Source organism: Arachis ipaensis, chromosome B5, assembly GCF_059453495.1.
Source record: "Arachis ipaensis isolate K30076 ecotype BB chromosome B5, ASM5945349v1, whole genome shotgun sequence".
Classification (NCBI taxonomy): domain Eukaryota; kingdom Viridiplantae; phylum Streptophyta; class Magnoliopsida; order Fabales; family Fabaceae; genus Arachis; species Arachis ipaensis.
The window spans coordinates 116,375,182-116,382,774 of record NC_142440.1 but is presented as its reverse complement, the minus strand read 5'-3'; the positions used below and the strand labels follow the sequence as shown (position 1 = coordinate 116,382,774).

General features: G+C 40.6%; 1 non-coding gene across 1 annotated transcript; it reads right to left on the bottom strand.

Moving 5' to 3' along the window:
* Nucleotides 1-2,155: 2,155 nt before the first annotated feature.
* On the bottom strand, nt 2,156-2,259 carry LOC148565483 (small nucleolar RNA R71). Its single transcript, XR_015885553.1, has one exon. It is a non-coding gene; the product is annotated as a small nucleolar RNA R71 (small nucleolar RNA).
* Between the last annotated feature and the right edge of the window lie 5,334 nt (nt 2,260-7,593).

Below are 7,593 nucleotides of genomic sequence, written 5' to 3'. Positions count from 1 at the left end.
GGCAACGTTAAAAGCCACGTTAACCTAGTTAACGTGGGTTTTAACGTGAGGCAAAGGGGTGCATTGGAACGTTAGTGACAATGTTTAGTGTCACTAACGTTCTCGAACTTATATTCTCACTAAATATTAACACCCCTAACGTCCTGAACTAAAGTCTCCGCCCACTTCGCACTTTCTCTCTGCAAGTAAAGCCAAGCCCAAATAAAGAAAGGAACTGCTTCAAACTCAAGATTCAAAGGCCCAAGACTTGAAGAATCACACTAGAAGCTGAGAAGAGTAGTATATATAGGAGTAGCTTTGAATTGAGAAGAAGTTCTGGAGGCTGGGAAAAAGAGAACTACTCTCTGTATTTTACTTTCTTTGCAATTTCTAGTTTTATGATGTATTCTCCATCTTTGTTTTCATTTTCAAGAGCTATGAACAACTAAACCCCTTTCATTGGGTTAGGGAGCTCTGTTGTAATTTGATGGATCAATACTAATTTTCATTATTCTTCTTCTATCTTTCCTCTTGATTTTACTTGAAAGCTTTCGATCTTCATCCAATTGAGTAGTTATCCTGGAAGAGAAGCTATTCAAACTTGGATCTCTTTTGAACCTTGAAAGAGGAATGAAGAGATCAAGCTAGAAATGCTTTCTCATGCTGGACCAAATTGGGTTTGGATGGGTATGTGACTATAACCCTCTCAATACTTGATTTGGGAAATGCATGTGGTATAATCAGTGACCATACTTCATCTCTTCTCATGAGCAATTGACCAAGGAATTGGCTATTGATCAAGATTTGAGAGATTGAATTTCAAGAAATTGTAATTCAATCACTTAAGATTGCCAAGGAGATCAATGAGTGCATTGATTGAGGAAGAGATGAAAATGAACTTGATCCGGAGAATTGCAACATCTCCTAAGCCCAATGAACTCCCCATCTCTGATCTTACCCATTCTCTTTAATTTCTGCCATTTACTTTTATGAGCAAATCCCCCATTCCCATTTACAATTCTGCAATTTATTTTTAGTCATTTACTTCCAATCCTTTAATTCTAGCATTTACTTTTCTGTTATTTACATTCCGCCATTTTATTTTCTACAACTCTCAACCCAAATTCTGGATTCGCTCAATTAGAACATTCTTCTAATTAAAGTTGCTTGATCAATCAATCCCTGTGGGATTCGACCTCACTCTATTGTGAGTTTTTACTTGACGACAAATTCGGAACACTTGCCGAAGGGAGATTTGTTGAGAGACAAGTTTTTCCCGCATCAAGTTTATGGCGCTGTTGCTGGGGATTGATTGTGCATCAACAATGATTAAATTGGAAGATCACTAGATTGAGCATTTTTATTTTGTGAATTTCATTTTTCTGTTTGAGTGATTTACTTTTTGTTTTAGTTAAACTTCTTCCCTTCCCCCTCTACTCTTTTGTTTGTCTTTGTTATTTTCAATTCTGTTTGCTAACCCACTAACTGCTTGATATATTGCATCACCCACAACTAACAGCAATTCTGACACAAATACTGTCTACACCTATTTTCTTTGCTTGTACTTGTTGGTTGTATGACAGGGAGAAGAAGCGGGGCTTCAACTTCCTTTGATTCTGAACCTGAGAGAACCTTCCTTAGACTAAGGAGGGAGGCAAAAGAAAAACGTGTAGTTGGTGCTGAAGAAGAGGAGGAACACTTTGAGGCATACTATGAACCAAACATGGAAGAAAACATGGAAAATCATCATGAAGAAGAGACTCACAACCATGGCAGAGGAGGTGGAGCAAATCATGCTGGGGAGGATAGAAGAGTTTTGGGCTCTTACATCAATCCAAACCCAGGCAATTGTGGAAGTAGCATCCAAAAGCCAACAATCCATGCCAACAACTTTGAACTTAAACCACAGCTCATCACCCTTGTTCAGAACAACTGTTCGTTTGGAGGAGGTGTTCAAGAAGACCCCAATCAACATTTGACCACCTTCCTGAGAATATGTGACACAGTGAAATCTAATGGTGTTCATCCTGACGCCTATAGACTGCTCTTATTTCCTTTCTCACTCAAGGACAAGGCAGCCAGGTGGCTGGAATCCTTCCCAAGGGAGAGCTTGACAACTTGGGAGGATGTGGTGAACAAATTCTTAGTAAGATTCTACCCTCCTCAACAAATTAATAGGCTGAGAGCTGAGGTTCAAACTTTCAGGCAACAAGATGGTGAGACTCTGTATGAAGCATGGGAGAGGTTCAAGGACTTAACAAGGAAGTGTCCACCTGACATGTTCAATGAATGGGTCCAGCTGCACATTTTCTATGAAAGGCTCTCTTATGAGTCAAAGAAGGCTGTAGACCATTCATCTGGAGGATCCTTGAACAAAAAGAAGACCATTGAGGAAGCCATAGATGTTATTGAAACAGTAGCAGAAAACGACTACTTCTATGCTTCCGAAAGAGGGAACACAAGAGGAGTGATAGAGCTAAAAAATGTAGATGCTCTGTTGGCCCAAAACAAGCTCATTACCCAACAGCTGGCTGACCTCACCAAGAAGATGGAGAGGAACCAAGTAGCAGCAATCTCATCTTCATCAACAATCCAAGAAGGAGTGAATGAAGAAGCAGAGGGGAGTCAGGAGCAAGCCAACTACATTGGAAATTCACCAAGGAAAAACTATGATCCATACTCCAAGACTTACAACCCTGGATGGAGAAACCACCCAAACTTTGGGTGGGGAAGTGAGCAAGATCAAAACCAAGACCAGAGACGTTACAACTCCAACAAGAATACAGCTCACCAGCAATTCACCTAGAGGACATCTCAACACCCCCACAACAACACGTCTCCACACACTCATCAAAACCAAAACAGCACGTCTGCTCCGAATCACTCATCAATTGATGACAAGCTCTCTAAGACTGAAGCCTTACTTGAAGGAATATGCCAAGAGATTCAAGAAAATAAGGTGTTCAAAGAGGAGGTGCGAGCCAATATTAAGAACCAGGGAGAGACCATTAGGAAGCTGGAATTCCAGGTGGGATATTTAGCTGAGAAGATTCCCAAACCTACTGATAGCTTCCCAAGTGAGACGGAGAAAAACCCCAAGGGAGAAGCAAAGAAAGTAAGATGGGAAGATTGTAAAATGGTCACTACAAGTGATCAAGAGACTGAAGACAAGCAAGGCAAAATGTGCAAACAACCTGAAGACAACTCAACAAAGGAGGAGGATAGAGATCACAAAGAACCAGAAATCTCACAACAAGAGCTGCTGAAGCTCTATGCACCATTCCCTCAACTGCTCAATGGTGCTGTGGGAAAAAAAATATACTCAAGGTTTCTAGACTTGTTTGCATCTCTGCATGTGAACATACCATTCATCAAGGCAATTCAACAAATGCCTGCATTCATCAAGTATATGAAGGAACTTCTTCCCAAGAAAAGCTCACTCAAGGGAGGGCAGACTATAGTGATGAACAAGGAATGTAGTGCCCTTATTCAACCTGAGTTGCCTACAAAAAGAAGAGACCCAGGAAGTTTTCATATCCCTTGTGCCATAGGTGAAAATATGTTCGACAGAGCACTATGTGATTTAGGGGCCAGCATCAACTTACTGCCCTTATCCCTGGTGAAGAGGCTGCAGATCAATGAGATAATGCCCACAGATGTCATTATCAGACTGGCTGACAAAACTCAAAAGCAAGCAATAGGAGTGGTGGAAAATGTGTTGCTAAAGGTTGGGAAGTACTTTCTCCCAACAGACTTTGTCATTCTGGACATGGAAGAAAGTCACACTCATCCAATCATATTGGGAAGACCATTTCTAGCTACAGCCAGAGCACTTATCGATGTAGAGAAAGGGGAGCTAATATTGAGAATCCATGATGAACGACTCAGCTTTAATGTCTTCAAACTCTCACAAGAAACAGATCAAGAGGACAAGGAACTGAGTACAGATGATAATGAGACACTGAAATAAAAAAAAAGCACTGAAGCACAGCCAACTCATTCTGAGACCCCCTTAACTGACAAACAAGGAAAATAGCAATTGCCACAACTCAAGGAAAAGTTGGAGGAACCCAAACCTCTAGAGGTAGGTGAAGACAGCATCACAACTCCTTGGAGAAAAGAGGTCACCAAGGGGAAGGCAACCTCAAAAGAAACAAAGAAGAAGGTACCAAGGAGATGGAGAAACAAGAAGATCCCTACGGAAGACTTCTCTCCATGGGATAGAGTTGTCTCAGCTTACTTCCCAGATATTCCTCCTAATCTCCCTACTGTGCCATCTCAATTACCTAAGGTCTTCACTATCAACAGAGTTCTTTCCCTGGAACATGTGGAGATCATTGATCCAACGAATGGATACAAGTCCACAGCAAGAGGGGAGGACTTTAAGCACTACCAACCACCATGATGAAGGAAAAACGTCAAGCTAGTGATGCTAAAGAAGCGCTTCATGGGAGGCAACCCATGTTTTATATGCTTTCAGATGATAATGAATAAGTCAATCTTTATGAGCTTCAATCCAAACTTGGCAAACAATTGGTGAAAATCTTCTTATGCAGAATATAGTGAGGAACAAGTTTGGTGTTCAAAGCAAACCAAGACGCATGCTAGTCTTGGGAGCTTTAAACATAAAACCTCCATCACAGTGATCCACACTAAGTTTGGTGTCACCTCATGGTGCCACCAAAATGCATATAAGGACCGACCAATAGTTAGTTAGTTAGTTGGAATTCATAAAGAAACAATCAAATCCTTTCTTTCATTTTATTCTAGCCGTAGAGTTTAAATTTTTTTTATGATATTAATTTCCTTATTTCAAATCTTTATAGGAAAGGAAAAGAAGCATGAAAAAGGATTGATTGGTGATGTGCGGAAAACAATCCGACACAAAACTCACCGGCAAGTGTATCGGGTCGCATCAAGTAATAATAACTCACATGAGTGAGGTCGATCCCACAGGGATTGAAGGATTGAGCAATTTTAGTTTAGTGGTTGATTTAGTCAAGCAAATCAAGAGTTGGTTGAGTGATTTATGATTAACAGAAATTAAATTGCATGAAAAGTAAAGGGAGAGGGGTAAATTGCAGGAAATTAAAGAGAACAGAAAATAAAAGTGCTGAATCTTAAAGAACAAAAAATTAAATGGCAGAAACTTAGAACGCAAAAAATGTAAATTGCAGAATCTTAGAATGCAAGAAACGTAAATGGCTTGAATTGTAAATGGGTCAGGGATGTGGGATTGCAAAAATTAAACAAGAGAACAGTAAATCTCAACAAACAGAAATGTAGAAGATGGATCCAATTGAACCGGATCTTAAATGCAAATGAAAATAAACTTGGTGTAGCAATGTAACAAGGAAATTGAAATTGAAAGATGTAGATCTCAGGACTCAAGAGACTAGATAACCAAGTCTAGATCTCACTGCCTTCTTAGATCCAAATTTAGAATTCAATTGCAAGAGATTAAAAATCAAAACAGAAGAAAACTTGGATTTAAATCTCAATTCTCCAATGATGCAGTGAAAGAAACAAAAAGAGATCTCAAGGTGAGATTGAGACAGAATTTCCTCAATTCTTCAACACCCAAGACTCTAAATCTCCAAATAGCTCGAAACCCAAAAGCTCTCCCAAAATTACTCAGCAAACTAAAAAGGAAAAGCTCCGAAAAGAAAAGCTCCCTAAAACTTCAAATCCTAAGCTATTTATACACTTTCTTCCAATGATCATTAAGCCTTGAATTGGGCCTTTAGTCTTGATGGAATTGGGTTGATAGTAGCCTCCGTTGATTGCTCTTGGTGTTGGGAAGAAATCCATTAGTGAACCGGGCCATGAACTATTCACGTTTGAGTCAACGTTTGAGGCAAACGTTGACTCAAACGTCACTTGTGTAAAATTTTGCAGCTAGTCCAAGATGCTGTCATCCACGTTTGGCTCAACGTTTGAGGTCAAACGTGAGCTCAAACGTGGATCTCCCCATGCTCCCTTTTTGGCCAACGTTTGAGGCAAACGTTGGCGCAAACGTGGCTCAATTAAATCATCAATCAGGGACTCTTCTTCATGCTAAAATGGCGCCAACGTTTGACCTCACGTTTGAGGCAAACGTTGGCGCAAACGTTGGCTTGCTCTAGGGTGCTTTTGCTTGCTCTTCCTTGCCAAAATGTAGCCAACGTTTGACCTCACGTTTGAGGCAAACGTTGGCTCAAACGTTGTCATGCCCAGGAGTGCTCTTTCTCTTCTTTTTGGCGCCAACGTTTGACCTCACGTTTGAGGCAAACGTTGGCGCAAACGTTGCCCTCCCTTGCTCCTTCTTCAGCCAACGTTTGCCTCAATGTTTGAGGCAAACGTTGGCACAAACGTTGGTTCTTCTCCAGGGTGTGGTTGCACTCTTTCTCACGTTTGAGTCCAAGTTTGAGGCAAACTTTGGCTCAAACGTGAGTCCTTCCTCTTGCCTCTTGCTATCACCCTTTTCAAGCCAATTCTTGCAACCTTCTTCCAAGCTTTATTCCACCTATCATCAATCAACAATTGTATCAAAGCTATGCCATAATCATGAGAGTTGTTCTTCTTCTTGTCAAATGAGCAATTATGGTACAAAAACTCATGAAAATGCATCAATTTATCCATGCTTGATTGAATCAAAGAAAACATGAAATTCAACCCAATTGACTTACTTATGGCTTAAGAAAGTGCATGAAACTAAATGAAAACAAAGAAAAAAGACTAGTGAAACTAGGCTAAGATGACTTGTCATCAATTGGACAATTAAATGGGGGAGATTTCGCCACTTAATGAAGAGCACTACACACATGTCTCAAGAGGGAACGCATGGGGAAACGCTGCCATGCAACATTGGAGAAAGAAGACCCTTGAAGACCGAACCAATCACTCTCATTAAAGTGATGATCCTTGTCTTTCCTTCATAAACAACCCCATCCGTCCATCTAGTAAACATTCATGCAATCCACACCCTTCATTCACTCAGGATTTTCTTATATAAGTGAACCTTAGTGCATGCTCACTCCTCACATTCAAATCCCCACTCTCCACACTTCTATTGGCACACTAAACCCTTCATCACACATTGCTTTAACCAACCCACTCTTCATCTATCAGAAGCCTTAAACCCCCTCAAACAATAACTCAAGTCATGGCATCATCAAGCTCAAAGAGGCAAAAGAGGAAGGAACCTATGGAGAGTGCTCTTTTTGATGACAAGAGATTCAAGACTGCCTTTCATGAGCATGAATTTGAGCGGATAAGGGCCAGAAAGATATTGCCAGAGTTAATCTTCCAAATCAATGCCAATGAATCACCACAGATTTGGAGAAAAATTGAACAGAGGGGGTGGCAATTGCTCACCAGTCCAGAGGGGAAGATCAATGGAAACCTCATCAAAGAATTCTATGCAAATGCAGCTAGAGAGGATAAGACCAAAGCCCCACACTTCAAAAGCTATGTAAAAGGCAAGGGAAGTGGAAGTACAAGCACTCAAGAGAGACACAATGAGGACAAACAAGGATGGGAGCATGGACATCCACATGAATGAAAGGTGGCGGAGTTCTTTTTAGTCCATCATTTTCTATGCTTTAAATAAGGAAGATCTTGTATGAAATAGAA